This window comes from Aulonocara stuartgranti (genome assembly GCF_965226115.1).
Source record: "Aulonocara stuartgranti genome assembly, chromosome: 14".
Classification (NCBI taxonomy): domain Eukaryota; kingdom Metazoa; phylum Chordata; class Actinopteri; order Cichliformes; family Cichlidae; genus Aulonocara; species Aulonocara stuartgranti.
Genome location: NC_138950.1, coordinates 26,756,543 through 26,781,448, shown reverse-complemented (window position 1 = coordinate 26,781,448; position 24,906 = coordinate 26,756,543). Strand labels below are relative to the sequence as shown.

Below are 24,906 nucleotides of genomic sequence, written 5' to 3'. Positions count from 1 at the left end.
ATTAATTTTGACCAGCTAGTTCGATAGCTGATAGGTAGGTGAAAAACCTTTCAACACAAAAATAAAGATTTCATTAATCATTCAGATAAATTAAAAATGCATTATACAGAATACAAATGAAATAAAAAAAACATACACTTCAGGAAAGCCATTTAACATAGCTAAAGCTAAATACTTTTGTCTAAACTATCATTTAACCCAGTTTAAGTTAGTTTTACATTCATTGGTTTTTAAAATCACAGAGCTGAGTAATTTCAAACAACGAAGATGAAATAAACTGTGGTTCTTAAATACACAAAATGTGTCTACCTTGCATTTTACACTTTTTATAAACAATTACATTTTTAAAGTATACATTTTAAAAGTTTTGCAAACATTTTAATAGAGACTTTAACCAAGGATTTTCTTTTACAAAGATTTTCCTTAAATTAAACTAAACATATTTACACTAGTTTTAAGATTTACCAAGGATTTGGGGTAACTATTTTTAGTATTAATTAACATAAATGTGGGAAACACTATCTACATAAACAATTTATTCAAAGTTAAACATTCATTTTAATAACATTTTTTTTTAAAACTTAAATGCAGTAACTATTTCCCAAAGCATAAATACATTTCCACAATTGAGCTTCCATAGTTCCCAAACATATAAGCAGCAAATATGAGTCCAAGAGCTTACCGAGCTCAAAGTCTTCCTCACAGTGGCAAGTGGATTGTGCTTTGTTTGCTGTCCTCTCAGTATGTCGCACCCAGGTCAAATGGCTGCTGCATGCATTTTAAGGTCTACTAGGCATGCCAGCCCTTGATTGCTTTAATTCAGCTCACCTGGCGGAGCAGCGCGCACCAGGCCGTGCTTAGTTGTAGAATGCACAAGGTCTAATTAGCGTCCACGTGCAAGCAACAGCATAGAGCAGGTAGTGGGCAAGAGGAGGAAGAGAAGAGTAACAGCCACACCTACGAGGTCAGCGCGACACTCATAAAATACAACTTGAATTTTTAAAGGATTGAAACTAATAAGTATAGAAGTTACTATACTTAGTTTAAACAAATCTATCTGGGCATGCAAGATAGATTTGTGAAAAATCATAAACTGAGCCTGCCAGTAGTTTAGTTTCCTTCTAAAGGTACCTTAGGGCTGTAGGTGCAGTTGTCCCCTTCTATTTCTTTGTTGTTAGTTTAATGTCAGTGATATAAGCTGTGCTAGCTAGTACTGAACATGTTCCTTTTAGTTTCTCAAAACTAATTTTTCTGAGGTTTCTGATGCTCTGAGGGCTGTACTATGAAGCAAGATCAACATATACAGGGTATCTTCACATTATCTGAATTCACGTACTCTAACGTGATCGATTGAGTTTACAAAGTAGGTAAAATTATGCCTTGGGAAAAATATGAAAAGATTAAACACACAATATAGACTGCTCCAGAGCAGTGTAAGCTACCATGGCAATGTACCCCAGTCAGTGGTTAACAACCTCTGTAGGGTTAATCCTCCACTTTCCTAGATAAGATGCATGTCTTTGGCTTCACTTTAGGCTGTTTTACTTGTTATGAGTCTCCCAGATATTGTCCAAATATTGTACTGATCGTGTCAGCTGGTATTAGAGAATTTTTTGAGCACTGTAGAAATGTTACTAAGTGTGGCTGCCATTTGGTTAAAGATTTTGCAGTGAATTCTCTCACCAGTGTTTTATGCAAGCATCTATTTATTTGTTTTGTGTATCTTGGCATTTTGGTTTACACTTTAAAACCTATTGCATGCATTTTATTTATTGTGTGTGTGCATGCTGGTCATCTTAGGCAGCTATGGCCAATCAGTTGTCACATTTCTATTCTGGACAATTCACCTTTTTTTTTCCCCAATTATTTTACTAAAACCCCTATCAGCAGAAGATCCAGGGAACACTTCACCCTTCCCAGGCTAGGGTTACCGGAGGCCTGCCCAGGAGCCAGGCCCGAAGAGAGTGCCCGAGGACAAGAAGAGATATAGTCGGGCTCACCTCAAGAAGCTGTGAGCCAGGAGGGAGGGGGTGAGCGAGTCCTAAGTGATTCGCTTACGCTTACGATTCAGCACAGGAGGGAGGGGGTTAGTGAGTCCTGAGTGATTCGTTCGCTCTATGATTCAGCACAGGAGGAAGGGGGTGAGCGAGTCCTGAGTGATCCGCTTACGCTTACGATTCAGCACAGGAAGGGAGGGGGTGAGTAGCTCAAATGTGCTACTCAATCAGAGAGAGGCCTGCTCAAAATGAGACCCTTGAGCGAAAGTTGTATCACATCGCGGAACGGATCACTGCAGTTGTGAGGTCTCAGAATCAAAAGAATGACAACACCATGGAATAGAAGTTTGATACCATCATGGGGAGGCTCGCGGCTCTCCAACGGGAGATTGAGAGACCAGCGTCAGAGTGTTAAAGAGCAGCTTGAAATTCTCCTGGGCTGCTCGCATAAAAGAAAAATCAACAAAATCAACATCGTAATGCAGACACCACCACGGCGCCAGCTGCAGGCCCAAGGCTGGAGCAGAACAAACACTCCCTGATAACGACTGTATGATGACTATTCTTCCCATCCCATGCAAGGCCACCTGGATTGGCTGGAGGACTGTTTACTTAGCCTGATAGGGCAAAGGACACTGTCTCAGCTGAACTATGGACATGCACACACATACACTTACACTGATAAGCACTCACTCATCCCCCCTCCCTTTCCAATGCCTTCGATGCTTGTTGCCCCCTGGTAACACGAGGCGGGTCTGGGCCCGCGCTGGAGACGGCGCCGTTGCAGGATAGCTGCTGTGTTGCCTGGGATTACTCCTCATCCCCTACCCAACCCTGTGGCTTGTCATGTCTTTCACAATGTTGTGCTGTGGACATTCATGTGCTTTTTTGTGCAGAGGAGTTTTTTTGTTTCCTGTTCTCATGCTGTCCTACCATGGAAGCACAGCATGAGTGGAGGTCTCTTTTTTTCCTCTTGTACCTTCCCGTTGTTGTGTACATTTCAGTGTTTTCCTGTAACGCTACCGATCTCCGACTTGTAACCCCATGTGATGTATGTAAGGTCAGGGGGGGGGGTCCCATTTCACTGCAGGGCAACCTGCTTGTGACAAATAAAGCTTTGATTGATTGATTGATTGATTGATTGATTGATTAAAGAGCTCCAGTGTTGCTCTGTTCAGAGAGGAGAACTTTACACAAGCACAACAATTTCTCCAGAACTCCACCAGTCAGGCTTTTATGATTAATACAATTCTCTGGTCTGATGAAACCTAGATTGGACATTTTGGCCTGAATACAAAGTGTCATGTCTGGAGGAAACCACACACTGCTCATCATCTGGCCAATACCATCCCCACACTGAAGCATGGTGGTGGCTGCATCATGTTCTTCACCACCAGGAACTGGGAGACTGAAAATCTCTGGAAAGACCTAAAAATGACTGTGCGCTGACACTCCCCATCCAACCTGCTGGAGCTTAAAAGAATTGGTGTAGTGTTAATGTGAGTTAGCACTATAAATCTAAATAAACTGTCGGGACCTTGCCATAGTATGGGCCACATTAGTTAAGTAAGTTCTCTCTTAGCAATAATCAATGCTGCAAAGAAGTCAAATATCTCCATGTTTTGGAGTAACTGTCTGATTGGTATCAACTTCTTAAGTTCCAGCCATGAATTTTACAATGAGAGGAATACGATAATCACAAGCATCATATATTTATTCAGGTATGCTAGAATACATAGAATTTGAACTACTACCGACACATGCAGTGTCATGGAAAATGACAGAAATAATGCATCATGAAAGGCGAAGAAGGAGGTAATGAGGGAAGAGAAAAGGAGCAGAGTGAAAAGGCAAACAGTGACATGTCAGAGTTTAAGTTTGTGGGACAATAGTGTAAAATCTAAACTTTATTTTACTCTGCACTGTATTTTTCACCCTTCTCATACAGATACTATCACGGTTCTGGGTCATGTTGACCCAGCTTTCTGTTTTTCATGCTTTGGTGTTTTTCTAGATTATGATTTGATTTATTAGTGATACTGTTTTGATTATGATGATTATTTAGTAGACTTTGGTCAGTGTCAAGTCTGTCTCTCTTTGTCTAGTCCGTGTCTTAGTAAAGTGTCTTTTGTTTCCTGTTTTACTTTGAAGGTTCTTGTTCCTGTCTGATGTCAGTGTTCCAGCTTTGCTCTCCCTGTCTCGTTAGGTCTTATTTCTCCCAGCTGTGTCCCCCTTCTGTCTCTAATTCCTTGATTACTCCCTCAGTGTATTTAAGCCCAGTGTGTCTTTGTGTCAGCGTCGCGTTGTTAACGTCTGTTCACCCTCACTTGCTGTGTGTTGATTTCCAGTCCTCCTGCATCTCAGTTTGGAGTTTTGTTTGATCTTGATGTTTTGTTCCAGCAATAAAGCTACATTTTCAGTTGAAACCTCGTTTCCTGAGAATCCTGTATTTTGTGTCCACCACTCCCGCCTGCCTGCCGCACAGCTGACCATGACAGATACATTCTTTCTCTTTATATCACATCTTTATATTTCTGAAACAGTTTGTATGTTTATTAGCACCTTTGTCAGTCATTGGATAATACAATCTGTCTCACCTCTCTCTTTTGAGCCCATTTTAATGTTTTAGGTTTATTTGTCTTTCACTTTGTGCATACTTTATGATCATGGTCGCTAAGCGCAGCTGACATAATTCAAACCTGAAATATTGTTCCAGTTGCTCTCCATCCTACAGTTTTTTTTTCTCTAGAGACAATGTATAGCTCATTACCTTTTTTTTTTCTACCATTCCCCTTCCATCTCTGGACTTTTCTCTCCTTCTTTCCCCCTGCTGATTGCTCCTGCCTCTCTTTTTTACTCTTGTTTACTCAGAAGCGGCCAAAGCGGGTTGGAGTTGAGGTTGTCAGATGTTGATTTGTCTCACTGGTACTGATTGTAATCAGTCAGGGTGTGCTGCCCATTAGACTTGGATCTTTATGGAGACAGTATCTGTTGCCAGTGCTCACACTGAAAAACTATCACAACAATATACTACATCAATGCTAACCACTTAGATTTGTCATAATATCCCTGGAGGTGTGTTCATATTTTGACTACAGGAACCAGGGTTAAATTTATGGTTGTAATAGAACACTGCAAATTCGGCTTTATGGTGTCTACAGTTTTATTGTGGTGTGGATATGAATGTAGCCGTCTCTACAGAGTGGTACACAATAAACCTGATAAATACACTTTTTATTCCCTCAGTCTGTCCACCCCCCCCCCCCCCCCCCCCACCCCACACACACACACACACACACACACAATTTTCTATCCAGTCCCCTGTGTCTGGCCCCACACAGAGTAAAGCTGTAGATTACAGTAGAGGTGAACACAGGCCACCCGTGCTTAACAACGATATGTTGCCCATTCAAGGTCGTGCTTGACAAACACACACACACACACACACACACACAGAAATACCACATTCTAAGAATTTGAAAAAGGCCTATTCACCACTACATATGCTGCGCCAGAGTTCCAAAGGTCAACAAGAGGAGGCAAAAGGTTTTGAAAGTGAAGTAAATGCAATAGATCTTTCTCTAGATTTTTCATTTCTTTCTTTTTTCTTCCTTTTTCTTTTGTTTGTTTGTTTGTTTGTTTTTTTGCTTTTACAACTTTATGTTGATGTCCATTTCTGTAGCATAAAATTCAACTTTAGCTGATTAAAGACTGCTGAATTCCTTCCGAGAAAATGGAAGGAAATACTTTCCATCAAATCACTGAACCTAGCTCTTGCCATAATTGGCTCTACACTGACTCTATCACTCTGTCCAAATCTGTAATATGCCCACATAGGTTTCTTATATTGCCATTAAAATTGGGTAAAAACAGAAACATGTCTCTGTGAAGGTAAATACTATTGATTTATTAAAGCTTATCTACCATTTTACCATGGCACCTTAAGTCTAAAACTAAACCTGGTAATACAGGTGGCTTTAGTGGAATGGTGCATGAACACATGATGGTTTTTGCATTCATGACAAGTTGGGTATATATTGTGTTCTGTTACTTTTTTACTTCTTTTTAGTTTTATACTGCGGTGAATTGTAACACTTCAGCAAGTCGGTGTCAGGGTCAATTCAGACTCACGAAAGCGAAGGCTAAGAATTATTTTTGCAAGGGAAAAAGAAGCAAGAAAGACAAGTGAGTGTATGTTTGTGTTTCTCTGTCAGCTCATGTTAAACAGAATGACAGCATCAGGGCGACAGGGGTTATGCCTGTCTCCAGTAAATTACTCTCTTCTTAGTAGGGGTCCTCTCTCTCTTGCTCTCTCTTTCTGTGTGTATGTGTGCCTGAAATGACCACACACAGTTATAGCCCTCAAGGTTAATTGACCGCAAGCAGAGCACTTGTTCTTCCAAATAGACATTCAGGGTTAGGGTCTGCCTCCAACTCTCTCCCTGACCTACAAGATATCATTATCAGCTCTCTTGTATCCTTCTTCCTTTTCTGGCTTCTCTAAACACAAAGACCCACAGAGACAGACACTGCCCCAGAGAACCATAATGCTCCCTTATTAACACACCACTGTTTCTATCTATAGCAGATTGTAAATTCAGTTATTTCCAATATATCCTGGGGAAAAGAGACTCATTTGAATGAGTGGTATGTTTTACACTAGAGTGGTGTGAGAGAGTTTATGAAACAAACATGTCCATAACAAGTGGGAATCCCTGTAGCCTCAGTCCTATACATTGCTTTGACAGTGTAAATGTTACAGAAAACAGCTTAGAAAGAACTTCAAAGATCATATTGCGTCTCCGCTCACTTTCAAATAAACCTTTCTTTAAGGACCTAAAAAGTTATACCTTCCTTTATAGCTTACAATAAAACTGTGTTTATGCCTGTGTGTACTTGGTGTGATATGAAAGTAAAGATATGTTATTAATTCCACTGCGGATAAATGAAAGTGATGCTTATTAGTCTACCCTTGTGCTTTACAGCATAATAAAGAGTGCATGACTGTGTAAATAGTGGCAATAACCTAAAGTCTGATCAAAGATGATGTTGGTATAACAAAATCTTTTCTACCTTTGAACTTTGATCCTTTGTTATCTCAAAATTGCATCACCACATGGTTATTTGTGCAGAATTGTAATGTCCCTGTTTAGTGTTTATACATCTCTTCTACTTAGTTCTCTCTCTTGCAGTAGCATGTTGTCCCTCAAGTCAGGGGCTAGATCCTGAACACATTGTTGATGTGGGTCCATAGGAGGTGTTGAAGGCTGGACTGAGACTGAGGTCCTCCCCATTTCAATCTGTCCAGTGTCAAAGAAAAAAATAAATGAATTCAAGCTAAGCTTGTCAACTTAGAAAGTTAAACATTTAGAATTTTACCACTAGGAGGCAGACCTTAAATGGCCAACCAAGTATAAATGTCACTGGTAACCTGGGGTGAGATCTATAGTATGAGTCGTGACATTTCACTTTGGCACATGATGAATAACTGGAAAACAAGTTATAACTTTCATTTGTCTTTGTGACAACATGTGATTAACGACTTATCCAGCAGGCCAACAGAAAAACAGACAGGAAACAAAGTGGAGTTAATGCTTAACTTCCATTATTGCCACTGCCTTTTCAGATTTCTTTTGTAGTTTGCCAGTGACAGACTGGCAACTGATTCTGACTCAGTAATGATGACATTTATAGGTTATTTACCTGAATCTATGATATAAACTGTCAGTGGTCCAGTTGTATTGCGGATAGTGTATGTTTGCATGTATGCTTATGTACTGAAGTACTTTTTTGAGTATGAGCCAGGATGCACCACTTGATGTGTCTCCCACCGTTTTACTCAGTTAGCATCGCTGGCTAATCATGGCAAATGGGAGTTAGCAGGGAGGTTAGATTGGCATAAGTTGGCATTAACTGGTGCATTAGCAAGTGTTGGGCAATTACTTTAATGATGTAAATTGGACTGAGATTTCTCTCCGCACAGGAAGTGAATGAGAGAAATGCAACAATGATTATGATTAGGCAGCTAATTATAGTACCTGCTTATTGCTGCACATATGCAGAGACAGACTGTTCATTTAGACAACAGGCAGGGATGCTTGGTGTGATGACTGATTGCAATATTTTTTGGGTGTGAGTGTGTATGCACTGCCATCATTTTGACAGCTCTTTGAGTGATTGTACTGATTGAGAGATAAAGTCACTTTTCGTTTACATTTTTTTTTATCTAGCATGATAAAAAAATGTGATATCCACTAGTAGTGGATATCATGATATCCACTACTAAAATCCACTGCATTTTAGTAGTGGATACAGTATTGAAACAGGTTTGGTGGTTTGGTTGGTCCGATTCTAAAACAAGCATATTAGGCGACGGGGTGAGTAGACTGCTGGCAAATGTAAAGGGTATATATAGGTTATTAATCTGACAGACCTGTCCAGCTTTTATCCTTCTTTTTGCTGAGTCTGTGCTCTGCATTGCATATGGCTGAATTAATAATATTGTTGTTTATTAGGAAAATATGGAGCACACCAAATTAGGGGCAGGGATAGCTCAGTAGGTAAAGTGGTCGCCCCATGATCGGAAGGTCGGCGGTTCGAATCCACTTAACGGCTACCCTGAGGTACCCCTGAGCAAGGTACCGTCCCTACACACTGCTCCCCGGGCGCCTGCTTAGTGGGCTGCCCACTGCTTCACTGAGTGAATGGGTCAAATGCAGAGAAAAACAAGTAATTTCCCCATGGGGATCAATAAAGTATCCATTATTATTATTAAGGGTTTATGCAATGAAGATTAATATAGTTAGGCATACAACACACTGTTACACATTTCTTTTATAAAGAAAACCATCTTGCATTAACATCCTGCAACCAACAAGATACAGTTGTGAGATTGTGGAAAAGAAAACAGAGAGTTGAAGTCCACACAGTCAATTGCGATCTGATATACAGGTTTTGCATGAATGAAATTCTTGACAAGAAAACTTGCCTTTTGATATAAAATAACAAGGATGAAATGTAAAACTACTGCCTTTTGTGTGGAGATAGTGCTGTCAGCAATTGTTGTATTTATTTATTTTGGTTGTGATAATAGCCATAACCTTTTTGGGAAGTAGGGGACAAATGGCGTGTGACTGTCTTGTTGCTCTGCATGTTTCTATGTTTAGCACAGACTGCCTCTAGGCCTCAGCAGGCTGCTGCTGTACGCCTGCTGATCTGCCCAAAGTGACAGAACAATAAAGGGAAACAGCAACACATTTACAGATAGACAAAGAACCATGACTACAGGTTGTACTGCAAAAACTCGAAGATAAACAGGCTCACACACAAAGAGACACAGACGACCTATATGTCATTTGTTTTTTTGTATGTTAAGGTGTATTCATATGTCTTTGGCTTCCTCCAAAACAGATTAAACAGACGGTGTCTGACCTTTTTTTGTCCGGACTGGGCTTCACTGACAGCCCCCCACCCCCCAAACCTAGTGTTAGACCACCATCCTGTTACCAAACTGCTGGGGGATCCGGCTAAAGTGCTACTGCAGGGTAATTGGACCATCTGACTGCCAGTTGAGACTTCTAGGAAGCCTGACACAGTTCTCCCTTTCACTGAGACAAGGGGGTATTTGTGAGAAATTCACCATTTGCTACATGTGTCCATTCTATAGAATCAATGTCTTACAGTTTACTGTTTAAAAACTCAATTTGTCCTTTCCTACAGACTTTAATTATAAAGACAGAGAAAGAAATGGTGAAGCGCCAACTGTTATATACTGATATGATACTAAAGTGGTTTGGACTTTTTACTGTAAAGTGAATGCACATCAGACACTGTACAGTCTCTGATCAGCATTTATTGTCAACAAGTGACCTGATGACCTCATGGAAAATAACTTGGCCTTCTGTAACCAAGTCTTTATTCTCTCGCTTCTCCAAGTTAGACACATGCTGAACATGGGATAATTGCTCATTTTGAAATGTGCCAGATTAGCTGACCCCATAAAACAATACTGCCACAGAGCTCCCAGAAAAGAATTAGAATCTCCAAATGAGTTTTTATTTTGGGTTACATCCATTAGTAATAAAGAGAGTTGAATCCCGTTGTGACAGTGCCTAGGTCATGATAAGGTCAGGGCTGATGAAATGTCAAAGGTCAGAAGGAAGTGAAGTTACAGGCGGAATTGAAACATCATTACTCAATATGAGAAGAAATCAATTATTCACTGCATTAAAAGAGAAGTAGACTCAGATGGGTGGGGGTTGGGGGTGGGGGTGGGGGTGGGGGGGGGGGGAGTGAGGTCAAACACACTCAAAAGCCTGCACTTGTGAATTTGATAACACAGGCTACAACCTTTATAAGTATAAGACTGTCACGGTCTGGCTGACAGACCGTGGGGATATGGGGGAATGAGGACCCAAAACGCATGGTTCTGCGATGCAAACAATGCACTTTATTTACAGTGAAGGTAACAGATGCATAATAAATCCCCTTTGCTCCCTAGACTCCCATTTGTGTGTTCCCCTCCAACGTCCGTGCTCGTGCTCCCGGCACGTTTCTGCACACCCTGTGCGTGCTGCCCTTCTGGTCCCTCGTTCCACCTGCAGGACAATACAGAAGCAGCCGTTAAACACTGAACCCGCGCGCACACACACACACGATCCGCACTTCCTAATACTACAGACTGACTTGGCGTCTTAGCTTAATGATCCCGCGCCAGTGGGAGCTCCAACACTCTCCTAAGTAGCTCCCCCGACGAGCCCTGATCACCAACAGGTGTGTGGCAGGAACTTCAGGTGTGGCCAGTCCTCCTGCAGGGCCACACCCATCTGGCCTGCATGTGGCTGTTCTCCATCCTCCAGCCACACATGTACACACCCTGCCTCTACACATATGTAGAGGCAGGTCTACACATATCTGTGTTTCAGACAGAGGGATAAGGCTCCCATTAGAAAGAGGAAACAACCCTCCCTTCCTCCCCCCCCCCCCCCCCCCCCTTCCTTCCCTCCCCTCCCTTCCTTCCCTGAAAAATATCTGCCAGTAATGGGCTGCTGACTAACACAGAGGACAGGGTTGTCTCATGATACAAAACAGTGGGTAACGTCTTGTCCTTTGCAGGGAGCAAGTCCCTTATTCCCCAACCACTTAACAGAACTGGGCATCAGGCAGTCAGAACATCATTGTGTTGAACAGTGTCTTGGTGCTAGACAGTCTTGCAATCTACTGTAGTTTTTAAATGCAATATATGACTCGTCACACAGAAATGTCTACGTCATAGGCACCACACTCTCCCACAGTTTTAGACAGTGAACACTTTCTTAAAGCCTTTATTTGCAACTATGTTACTAATACTTACTAAAAAAAATGGGAGGGTTAAGTAACGTTAAAGTAAGTGTACCCTGCAAACTAGTGAAAACACTTTCAAATTAGAAAAACATGAACACAAACAAAAACATGGCTCACGTCTTTATTAGTTTTCATGGGTTTGAGATAGATATCGGACAAACGAATGATTCTCACATCTGGCTCCTCCATCATTGTCTACTTACCTGTGTGTGCAGAGTTTGCGATGGAAATCCTCTGGGGGACCGGTCTTGGCTTGTCCTAAATTTTGTTGGCATAAGATGCTTAAAACAGCTGTGGCACAAATTGTGACCCATTTCAGCAAGACAAGGAAATCAAACTAATTGTTTCTTCATGTAAATCTTGAATGGTTGGACTACAAAAAGAGAATAATTCAAAATTTCCTTCAACAGAAATAACAGCCAGAAAGCCTAACTGTGTCAAAGCCAAACAAACTTTCAAAGCCATATAGAAAATATATCATGGCTATCTTTCAGACATTTTCAATGTGTGTTCATCCATTAGTCTCTGAACACAATATAGAACATAATCAAATTAGCCAAAAGATTACAGTGGTGCTATAAAAACAATGTGAAGAGGCTTGCTGTCTTCCTGTAGTGTATCTTTTTTCCCCCAAAGTAGTGCAGTTATTTTGAGCTCCAGTATAACAAAACAAAAATAACAACAAAAAAAATATATGAATCATGGATGCATAAATACATGTAAATGCATGTTAAAGCCAAATTATTGCCATGGTATTATGTATTGTCAGAATCAGCCCACAATACCAGAAACTTAGACCCTGCTGACCTGATCCAGTGTCTTGTAGTGATGGGATTTCCGTCTCTTTTTAGAGAACCGGCTCTTTCGGCTCGGCTCGCTAAAAAGCGCCGGCTCTTTTGGCTCCGAACCGGCTCTTCAGGTTGTTTTGTTGCTCTAATTAATTTATTATTAGCAACAATATAAAATTATGCACAAAAGGAATTTCTAATGTAAAAAAAAGTGGTTTTATTTATATATGTTTATATATAAATATATGCTGTGGCCCCTAGAGACAAAACACGTACAAACTCCAAAAAGCATGTACAAATTCCAAAACACATTTCTAGCGTTAACTGAACTTCCAAAACAGAGCTACTTGCTGGCTTGTGTAGCCACTAAGTAACAAAAGCTCAACATTGCGCCTAGCATTCTGGAGCACTTCTGTGGTCTTTTGTACGTTGCTTCGGGGTTCATAACTGTTTTGAAGTTTGTACGTGCTTTGTCTCTAGGGGCCACCGTAAATATGCTTTTATTTATTCACTCCACATAAAATGTAATAAATAAATCATATAATACAAAAACCAACTATTCACATTTCAACTTTTAACTATTTACATTTTCAGCTTTTTCCTTTTAAACAAATTTAAAGTGAAACAACACAAAACACTGCAAACCACAACACAATTAAATATAAATTAAAATATGAAAACAAAAAGAAGATGCATATTCTCTGTCATATGGGCCTGCATGAATAAACTTTCTGAATCCTTTATCATCTGCAACTGAAAATAGTTGTGGATGATTACTATACCTTTCTAATGTGACGTTGTTGTCCCTGGCTCTCTTTCTCTCTCTCTCTGTCCCTCCCGCTCTGTCCCTTTGCTACTGCGAGTGTAACTACCGTCCCTCCCCCTCTTCCCAGCGCAAAGCACAAGGCTCGCATGTGGAGTGAAGCGGGAAAAAAAGTGCAAAAGAGAGGGTGAGAGAAAGGGAAAAAAACCCCAAAACCCACGGCTCGCGTCGTTCACGTCAAAGATTTGGCTCTAAGAGCCATTTCGTTCGCGACCGACACATCACTTGTGTCTTGATTCAGAAACAATATTTCTGGAACTCTTTATAGGTGTCACGGGGTCTTCTCCCTAACTTCTCCCGAACAAATGTAGGCGTAATCAGGAAGCGTTCAATGTGTATAGTTTATTCTGCCGGCTCCCAGGTGCACAAAAGATTATTTACAAAGAAAATCAACAACTGACTTAATTCAAAACAACCAAAAAAATCTATATACAAAATACAAGAGGCTAAGACAGCCTACATGTTACCCTCACTGTAACATCTCACAGAATGCCCCGGTAGACCCTGACGGCCTCCTCTTATATCCCATTGCCCCTCCCACAGGGCATAATAATCATCCCTTTATCATTTCTTTCCCCAAAACACTCTTTTTTGCTCAGCTTATTTCCAGCTGTATTCCTACAATACATATACCTACATTTATGGCCCCTTCCAGGCAGCCTACAGTGTTTCATAATAAAAATAAATAAACAAAAAATAATGCAGTTCACGTGACCTTTCCAAGTGCGCAAACCCACTATTTGAACCCCGGAACACCCTACCATCGTCTTGCCCAACTACTCGTATAATCGGCGATCAGTTTACACGACCGGCTTTATTAAAGGTAAGTGGAAAAAAATATGTTGGCCACCCTCTGTGCCGCTCAAAATATAGCTCTCACCCGTTTCTGTTTATCTGCCTGCCTGACTAAAAGACGTGCAGCCACGGTGACCCAGCACAACAAGTGTAGAATCTAATGGTGGTTGTGCGTGTATTCGCTCAGTTCAGCTGTCTGTGGCCCTGGACGGTGAAACTCCATCACAATAGGTACACACAATTTTTCACTGATGTAAATATTATTATTTTTTTAATTTTAGGTTAGGCTACTGTAAAATTTTAATGGTTCATATCCACATTTAATTGCAGTCGGGGTTCATATTTTCATTTGCAAATTATTTCTTCTATTTAAATTTCTGTCCTTCAGTTAAGAGAAATGATTACCTGCTAATTGGCCATAATATATAAATTGTAATATTCCTAGTTCCTTTTTTGTATGTGTGCCATGGTGGGCAAAAGCTGTCTCTGAAGCCAAGTGGAATATCAATGATATACAAACTATTCTTGTCTCCCTATGTACCTATGTGTGTGCGCCTTGTCTGGCCACCAAGTATGCAATGAGTTTTGTACCTTCTGTGAAAAATTGGTTGAGAGCTTATTTTAAGTAATTGTTTATTAATGTAATTCATTTTTGTATCTTTATTTTTTTAATTACAATTAACAAAACTGGGGGAAGAGTAATTAAGCCAAATCAAAATAGAAAACACTTATACACATTGACCTTTCAGTTCAGCATTCTCCTTTCAGGTGAATATTCTCAACATTTATGCTAACAGAAGAGGGGGGTTATGCATTTTCCTGCATTAGCAGTTTTTTCTGGTTGGTCAGGGCAACTGCGGGGTGCAATTTAAACTGTGGCATTTATAAAGTCAGCAAAGAGGCACAGAAAAGAAGATCAGACACCAGCGAGGGAGGATAAGAAAGACAGACGCAACAACATTGTCATCCCCTATGTAGCCGGTGTATCAGAAAAACTTAGGAGAGTTTTCTCTAAGCATGACGTCCTAGTGTACTTCAGACCCAGCAACACACTCAGACAAAAACTGGTTCACCCGAAAGACAAAACTCCAAAACACAAACTTAACAATGTGGTGTATGCTGTACAGTGTATCCTGTACAGTGCAGCGAGGAATGCCCAGACCTCTACATTGGAGAGACCAAACAGCCACTTCACGAGCGCATGGCACAACATAGAAGAGCCACCTCCACAGGACAAGACTCAGCAGTCCATCTGCATCTTAAGGATAAAGGACACTCTTTCGAGGATGCCAATGTTCCCATTTTGGACAGAGAGGACAGATGGTTTGAAAGAGGAGTGAAAGAAGCCATCTATGTCCACTGTGAGCGACCATCTTTGAACAGAGGCGGGGGTTTATGACACCAACTGTCTGCTTTCTATAATCCAGTTTTGAGTTCCCTCCCCAGACGCCTTAACGTCCACTCACATCCTGGACCATCTGACCTCAGAAAATTGCATAAGATAAGATAAGATAAGATAACCTTTATTAGTCCCACACGTGGGAAATTTGTTTTGTCACAGCAGGAAGTGGACAGTGCAAAAGTTATGAGGCAAAAATTAGAATACAATAAGAATAAATACAGTACACAACTGTACAGAATAGAATAAAATAAAATACTATATACAGTAGAATAAAATAAAATAAATATACAATAAGATAAAAATAGAATACAAATACAAATACTATATACAACTGAGTAAAAATACAACGATGACAGAAAGGATTATTGCACTTAGTATTATTGCATATGTATGGATGTGTGTGCTTGATCAGTTAAAGTCTTTATTATGGAGTCTGACAGCAGTGGGGAGGAAAGACCTGCGAAATCTCTCCCGTCCCACACCGTGGGTGCCGCAGTCTCCCACTGAAGGAGCTGCTCAGTGCTGTTACAGTCTGCTGCATGGGGTGGGAGATGTTGTCCATCAGGGATGACAGCTTAGCCGCCGTTCTCCTGTCACTCACCACCTCCACTGGGTCCAGAGGGCATCCTAGAACAGAGCTGGCCCTTCAGATCACCCTGTTCAGTCTCTTCCTGTCCCCAGCAGAGATGCTGCCGCCCCAGCAGACCACGCCATAAAAGATAGCAGAAGCCACAACAGAGTCATAGAAGGTCTTCAGGAGTGGGCCCTCCACTCCAAACGACCTGAGTCTCCGCAGCAGGTACAGCCTGCTCTGCCCTTTCCTGTAGAGGGCGTCTGAGTTATGAGTCCAGTCCAGTCTATTGTTCAGATGAACACCAAGGTACCTGTAGCTGTCCACAGCCATATACTTCCGGCGCCCCCCGTGTGCGGCAGCCTGTTACAGCAGCTCTGCTCATTCTGAGTTTCTTTCTTTCTTATCTTTTTTCTCGTAATTTTTTTATAACTAACGTATTAGTAATTAGACTCTGCAACCATGTTCTACCGTTTTGTGCTAGTCCTGGTCGTTTTTCTCAGTTTATTTCTACTTTTTTCACCCGTGTCTGGGGACCCAGAGCAGAGATCCTTTGTTTACAGTAAGGATCAGCTGTTAGCGCTGAGTCCTGCAGCGGTACTGCCGGCGGACAGACCCGATATTCCCAGCGAGCTGAGGAGGAAAAGACGGGGGTGTCGTGCTGGGAAGGAGCGCCGTCGCCCGAGAAGGAGACGTTATCGACCATCTCTTCCTTCTGTAATTATTGGAAACGTAAGATCTTTGCCCAATAAGATGGATGAGCTCATGTCGCTAACCTGGTCACAGAGGGAGTACCGGCAATGTAGCATCATGATGCTAACGGAGTCGTGGCTAACATCGCTAACTCCGGACACAAGCGTGACACTACCGGGATTCCAGCTGCTGCGAGCGGACAGGACCAGAGACAGCGGTAAGAGGAAAGGAGGGGGACTGGCAGTTTTTGTGAACGACAGATGGTGTAACCCTGGGCACATTGAGGCTGTGGACAGCTTCCCATGATAAGGTGGGGCCAGGTTTCACAATGGGACCCACATCCATTTTCACATCTTGACCTCAGGTGATTAGAGGATCGTCAGGGGGTCCTTTTGTCCCTCTTTGGGGTGAAACTCCCACTGGGTTTAAATCTGGGACTCTCTGCCCATTTGACCTAAGAACTGAAAAAGCTTCTCGGATGAGAGGTGAAACATCTTCAAGCAACTTAAAGAAGCCAGACGCTTTTCTTTGCCATCTCCTTTGACGTCTCAAGAGTTCACACAATTTTGAATAAAACAGCATGGCAAGGTTTTTTTGTTGTTGTTTTTTTGAATGAGTTAGTTCCCTAAAATAAGCATTATTTGCACACCCTCTAGTCCCTCTTCTTAAAAAAAAGAGAACCACCACTTCAGTGTGCCAGTCCAGAGGCATCGGTCCCAACTTCAGCATGATTTTGCAGGGATGTATCAACCAAGACATCCACAGCCTGTTGATAATACTGGAGATCTATGCCTGTTTGAAGATAATCTTTTCAAGACTGCTGATAATTGTATTTCAAGTGTTTCAAGATAGGCATTTTATTTCTATTGTTCCTATGAATTAACCCCAGAAAGAAGAGTTTAACTGATCTAGCAACTTTTCTTGAGGTACACTATATGAAAGTGTACAAAGATAGAGCAAACATTTGTATATTTTGATTTCTTGAAGTTTCCATCTATCCATTTTCTGTCACCAGGTTGTGGGGACATCAGTCAAAGCAGAGGACTTTGACTCCCCCATCACCAACTACCCAACTCTAGCTCTTCTTGAGGGACACCAAGCCCAAGCCAACCAGCAGCTGTAATCTCTCCAGTGTGTCCTAGGTTTGCTGAGAAAGGACATGACAGCCCTCAAGCAAACCTCTCATTACAGATGTATGGGGCTCATAACAATAGGCCTCTTACGCCATACTTCAGAAGAACCCCTCCATAAGACATTCCAAGGCACACAAATTCCCAAAATAGATGCCTGGGCAAACTCCAAGAAATCTAATATCCTCAAAGCTAGTCCAGTGTTCTATGACCCGGATGACAGATATGTGGTTGGATCTGAGGTGTAACCAATGGATGTAATCTCTTTTAAAGTACCCTGGCATAGAGTTTCCTGAGGTGGCTGAGCACAATGGTGGTTCTCTTAAAAAATGAGAACCACCATTGTCCATGCTGGAGGTGGGAGAAAAGAAGGAGAAATGTTAAAGGTTTAAAAGGAACTCAGTAAAAGAGCTTGAAGTTGAATAGAGAATCATCAGTTGAGATGAAGGTATGTGTAAAGAAAAGCCCATATCCACAAAGCAACTGCAGTGGCTGTGTGTTTTGGGCCACAGCAGTGAATGTGCATAAGTGCGTGAATGTGAGAGAATGTAGTAGTTACAGGTTAGTAGAAAATCCTCAATGGCTCAATTATACAGCCTTGTATGACCTGGGGGGACTGTTTGATAGGTCTATTAGCTCATAGTGAGGGTACCAATGTTGCCAATGGGACCAATTCTTTAACACAAACCACAACCCTAGTATCCATACAGAGAAGTCTCCACACATATTCACAGTAGCAGACACACACATGCGCGCGCGCACACACACACACACACACACACACATACACACACACACACATACATATTGCTGAATGATTCAGGAAATGGTCGGTCTAGAGGTGCAATCTTCTTTATGTCACATAATGACTGCTTTTTGACGCAGCTGGCAAAGGAAACAGTACACAATACTGGAGTGAGTGCAACTGCAGTTTTCATGGCATATTAGGAGTAATGTCTTACTGTTGTTAAGGTTCAAAAATTGAGGAAGGGTACAAGAGGTGCTCGAAGAATAACCACACTGGTCCGGCCGGGTGAAGTCAAACGAAGATTTTAATTCACACGTGGGAAGATCACTAGAAACAGCAATTGATCTTCGACTTAATCAAAGCATAAACAGATATTTTATACCGTCAGGGCTTAAATTTAATGACGCCCCTTCAACGTCACAGATACATTTTATACATAGATCAAATCAAAACCACAATGACTTTTGACACCGTTTAAAAGAACAATTGTCTTCTATCTTCACCACAGGTGCTTCCTGTCACTGCCGGATGCTCGCTTGTCATCCTGACACCTCAGCAGCAGTTCTGCGACAAACTGCTCTTTTTGCAACCCCAGCAAAACATGATTAAACTTTCACCTATAAATGATTCTCTAACTAAGTGTGTGTGTGTCTGTGTGCTAACCACAATTGCACCCTGTTTCACCTCGCGACTAGCTCCTAACCTCTAACCAGACAGAGAGACAGAAGCCACTCTGATATGTAACAACTGAGACTATGTATGTGTCCTCTACTAAATAAATGTTTTAATCAAGAACCCCTACTAAAAGCTTAATACAAGAATATGAACATATAAAAGATATTAAAATGAACTGTTGTGTAAGCATGTACTGCAATTCCTTCTATGTTCTAGTTTTCCCTCAGCATGGATCATCTAGACACTCTCACTAGATGAAGCTCAAAACCATTAATGAACCTGAACATCAACTCAAATAAGCACAGATATGCAATATGTATAAAATAGTTATAACTGCACCTGGAATACAAAGTTAACATCATCATAAACATCTTAAGGCCATCTTAAAGCTATCTGTTACATTGTTAAAGCAATGATCATACTGCAGATTATATTATGCTGGTAAAATACTTTTTGTTCATCCCCACACTGTATTCCCAAACATTTTGGTGGACTTTACACTCCACCGTACATGCATCATATGGTAATTTAGTTTTGGCCAACTTCTCTTTAAGTTCTGACCTTGTCCACCTCTGGACTACTTCTAATGCTTTTGCTATTTTAAAATTGCACCCTAGAAGTCCTGTTCTGCTCACTCCTGTTGTGACTTTGAAATTTCAGTCTGGACCTTGCATAAAAAAGAAACCATCAACTTCTATTTCAAATTGATTCAACTTTTATGTTGTACTGGGTCTTCCCCAGGGTCAAGTAGGTTTTTTGTTTCTTGGTTTGTTTGTTTTGCCACACAAATATGTCATACCTCTCCAATTGCTGTTTTTTTGTTTTAATGTGAATTCTTTCCACGTGAATTTTAAAGAGAAGTTGAAGGGTTCGTTTTTGGGGGTTTTTTGTGTTTTTTTGGGAGGGGGGGGGGGGGGGGGGGGGGTGTTTTTTTTGTTTTTTTTTGACAAACTAGAGGAAATCAAATGCTGCATCACAGATGCACTTCTTCCATGCAACTGTAACATTATGAAACAGAAACTCAACACTCAAAGAATCCATCCATCCATTCATTTTCTCAAGGGCTTATATGTTCTAGAGTGGCTATCATGGGGAGAGAGTTGTAAACCCTAGACAAGTTGCCCACCCATCACAAGTCATCACATCACAGAAAGATACAAGGAGTGCATGTAAACTCAACACATAAAGGCCCAAATTCTTATACAATATACATTAATTTTGTTGCAATGGATCAACCAATTCTCCATCTCTGACAATGCCTTTGTCTCATTCTATGCTTTTTTGTTATCTGACACTGTTTAATTATCTAAAATATCTCAAAACAAGCACTTTTTCAAAGTTTTGTATTGATCTAGGCAGAGTTTATATTTGGAGTGAATGTGCTCAGGAAGGTTACAATATTGATGGCTTTATTTGCAACAAGGCAAGCCTTTGTAAAAATCCAAGTTAATTATGACAATATCCAATCAATTCTGCACTGGTGTAAGATATGAAATGACTTTCAAAGAGTTTCCTCAAGCAATGAGAGAAAAACTTTAGGTCTAGACTAAATCAATCGTGAATTTAAAATTGATTAATTAAGTGTTCTTATGTGTGTGTGTTGTCTGTTCATGCTTTGTTTTCTTTAACCAGTAAGGTAAACATTACAAGAATATGCATAGTTATTTGACCATGGTGTACAACCTTTGATGCTGTGTGTGGTTGTTTGGGACCAATAATTTCATTTTCAGACAAAAAGGCAACAAACAGCAAGGATTTCAAGGTTTAAAAAACATGTACAAGGTGGAAGATGCCAGCTAGTGCATTTAACAGTAGATATGTGCAGAGATGCACGCAGCAGTTCTTCAGAAAGAACAAAAAAGAAAAAAAATCCTCATTTGCACCAGGAAGACACTGTCCTCCAATCTTACCATTTTTCCTTAGAATGAGATGAAGATACATAATGAAGAAATGCATTTTGGCATCTAGCACAGACCTTTTATTGTGTTAAAAAGTGCTGTGACTACAAGACTCCATAAGTACTTGGTAATACCTGACGAGTTACAAATAATTTCACAAAATATACTTAAAGAGAATGCATGGACATCTCTTTATCTCAGTCGGTGATCCCCACATGCTTCAAAGAGTCCATCATTGTTCCTGTCCCGAAGAAACCCCACCCTGCTTCTCTCAATGACTATCGCCCTGTAGCCCTCACCTCAGTAGTGATGAAGTGCTTTGAACGCCTGGTCAGAGACTTCATCATTTCTTCACTACCAGACACACTGGACCCACTACAGTTCGCTTACCGTCCAAATCGTTCCACAGACGATGCCATCTCTCATCTCCTCCACACATCACTCACTCACTTGGACACTAGAAGGGGGAATTATGTTAAAATGCTCTTCATAGACTACAGCTCTGCATTTAACACCATAATTCCCTCCACACTCACCACCAAGCTGGAGCATCTGGGACTCAGCTCATCTATGTGTCAGTGGATCTCCAACTTCCTAACTGGCAGACCACAGGCAGTAAGGATGGGCGGACATGTCTCAGCCTCCACCACTCTCAGCACTGGAGCCCCCCAGGGGTGTGTTCTGAGCCCCCTGCTGTACTCTTTGTACACATATGACTGTGTGGCCACTACCAGCTCCACCACCATCATCAAGTTTGCTGACGACACCGTCGTGGTGGGCCTGATCTCTGATAACAACGAGACGGCCTACCTGAAGGAGATTAGGAATCTGGAGAACTGGTGCCAGAGGAACAACCTCCTTCTAAACGTCAGTAAGACAAAGGAGCTGATAGTGGACTTCAGCACTAAGCAGGAGAGGAACTACCAGACCCCCGTCATCAACGAGTGCCCAGTGGAGAGAGTGGACAGCTTCAAATACCTCGGAGTTCACATCACGCAGGACCTGTCATGGTCCTGTCACATCAACACCGTGGTGAAAAAGGCCCGACAGCGTCTCTACCACCTCAGACGCTTGAGAGACTTCCAACTGCCCTCCAAGGTGCTCAGGAACTTTTACTCGTGCACCATAGAGAGCATCCTGGCGGGAAACATCTTAACCTGGTTTGGGAACAGCACCATGCAGGACAGACGAGCTCTACAGAGGGTTGTGCGGTCAGCTGAGCGCACCATCCGCTCCGAGCTCCCTGACCTGCACTCAATCTACAGCAGGCGGTGCTGGACCAAGGCCAGGAAGATCGTGAAGGACCTCAGCCATCCCAACAACAGACTGTTCTCTCTGTTGAGGTCAGGAAAGCAATTCCGCTCCCTGAAGACCAACACAGAGAGACTGAGGAGGAGCTTCTTCCCGCAGGCGATACGGTCTCTCAATCACACCACCACACAGTACTGACCCACACATATGGTTCTTACACACACACTGGACTTTCTGGACTTTGGTTTTGCACAACACTGGTCACTATATTCTTCATTTCCGGTTAATACTTGTACAGCTGCTGTTATTGTGTATATATTTATTTATATTTAGATTTCTTCATACATTCTTATATAGTTCTATATTGTGTATTGTGTATTTTGTTGTACAGTTATTTTATTTTCAACTTTAATTTGTATATTTATCTTTATCTTATTCTTCCCAGTTAAATTTACCCTTCATTCTAATTTGTGTTGTACAGTTATTTCATTTTTAACCTTAATTTATATTTTATTCCTTCCTAGTTAAATTTACCCTTTTTAATTTTTCATATTTATTTCCTATCTTATTCATAGCCTTTTCCTTTTTTGTTCTCTTTAGGTCACGAGCAGTTGTCCAAGCATTTCACTACATATCGTACTGTGTATGACTGTGTACGTGACAAATAAAATTTGAATTTGATTTGAATTTGATTTGGAATAGGTGGGAGTAAGTGTGTATGTGTGTGGGTACTGTATGTGTCTGTGTGGTTGCATTGTGTTCAAACTGAGGAAATATGTACTCATAAGAAATCAAATAATAAAATTTGCTGGCTGTGTTAGTCTGGCTGTGTATATCATCAGAATAATCATTTCTTATTATGCACCCAATGTGTGTGATACATAATGATACAGTCATGATAGTGAGAACAGCAATTTAAAACTATGACATGACCAAAAACACTATAATCATGTGCAATGGACTTGCAACCTTGTCGCCTTTAAAATGGTTGCTTTGAAGACAGCCAGGTCTGCAACCACTTCCAGTTAACAACAGTCTTCAACGTGACCTTCGTGCATTAAGAAGGCAGTGATAATATGGCAATAGTACGGATTAAGTCTTCTATCAGTATACGATTGTGTCGGGTGAAGTTGACAGTTACATGCAATTGGTTATTTACTGTGGTAAGTTGGTGAGAATTACAAATCTGCTGCTGTCTACATACAGAATCTCATATTAACTACTTACTTACATTCACTTGGTCAACGTTGCTGTTGTAATTAAATGTGCTATATAAATAAATAAATGATAAACGATTCACAATCCAGCCAAAAGTTTAAAAAACAACCTTGCTTTTAAATATAATCAGTGTATAATCAGCTGGCCATGAGTCAAATGTTCAGCCCCTCTGCAACCAACTGGTTGTTGTAACTACTTGCAAATGATTCACAGCACAAAAATTCAGCATAATCACTGTTAAAGAGATAATTTTTCCTTGTTGCAAGACAGTTGCTGTTCTGTTTACACTAGTGTGAGTGGAACATAACATGTGACTATGTCCTGGAACTCTTCACCGAGTCCTCCCCCCGTGTTTGGAACTGAGCCACACATGTTTCTGGTCCTCAGTAACACTGGTATTTTTATGAAAACTAAATAGCATAAATTAACTGAACTCAGTGCCAGAAAAAGGGAAGGAACGTGATGCAAACAAGGATGTCTTTTGTTTTACAGGCAGCCAAAATGCTTTTTACAGAACTGACTCTACCTCAAAAAGCACCTATTAATGGGACTCAGACAGACTTCAAGTGTGTTACAATATGTCTGAATATTACAGGGAGTGCAGAATTATTAGGCAAATGAGTATTTTGTCCACATCATCCTCTTCATGCATGTTGTCTTACTCCAAGCTGTATAAGCTCAAAAGCCTACTACCAATTAAGCATATTAGGTGATGTGCATCTCTGTAATGAGAAGGGGTGTGGTCTAATGACATCAACACCCTATATCAGGTGTGCATAATTATTAGGCAACGTCCTTTCCTTTGGCAAAATGGGTCAAAAGAAGGACTTGACAGGCTCAGAAAAGTCAAAAATAGTGAGATATCTTGCAGAGGGATGCAGCAGTCTCAAAATTGCAAAGCTTCTGAAGCGTGATCATCGAACAATCAAGCGTTTCATTGTGTGGATGCCTACGGCATCCACACTATTGAGATCCTGTTTCTCTTTATTGTGTGGACACTTTAAGCATCCACACTATTGAGTTCCTCTTGGGACTTCCGTACACTTTTTGGCACTTAACTACTTCCACAATTTTCAGCCGATTTTCACCGTTCAAATTTTAAACTATTCTGCTATTTCTGCTAATGTGTGCTATATCTTTTGGTATTTTTCACTATTATACTTTTTAAAATATTAAGCTTAATTTGTCCCATTGAAATGAATGGGAAACTTCTGCAATTCTGCTAAAATTTGCTTGTTTCTGAAACTTAACTACTTCCTCATATTTTCACTTAGAACAAGCATTCAAACTTTAAAATGTTCTCAAATTATTGGGCTATTCAGGTAAAAATCAGCTTTTTCAAATCTTTTACCGTTTTACTTTTATGCCTCTTAAAGTTTTCAGTTGCAAAATTGTGATTTTTCACAAAATACATGCGTTGTTATGGTTGCTATGCACTTGGCTTCCAGTGTGCCACTGAAGGTTTTGCAGTCTTCTCTTCATGTCCGAACAACTTCTTGCTACTTGCTCAATTTTCACTCAACTTCCACAAATTATACATCAAAACGTAGGTATTTTTGCTGGCTTTCCGAAAAT

The 24,906-nt window shown here is 40.9% G+C and overlaps 1 long non-coding RNA gene across 1 annotated transcript; it reads right to left on the bottom strand.

The window, feature by feature from the left end:
* Positions 1-10,842: 10,842 nt before the first annotated feature.
* LOC309688265 lies at positions 10,843-12,977 on the bottom strand. The gene is made up of 3 exons (XR_014271028.1): positions 12,910-12,977; positions 11,543-11,597; positions 10,843-10,910 (listed from the first exon to the last, which is right to left on the bottom strand). It is a non-coding gene; the product is annotated as an uncharacterized lncRNA (long non-coding RNA).
* Positions 12,978-24,906: the final 11,929 nt, after the last annotated feature.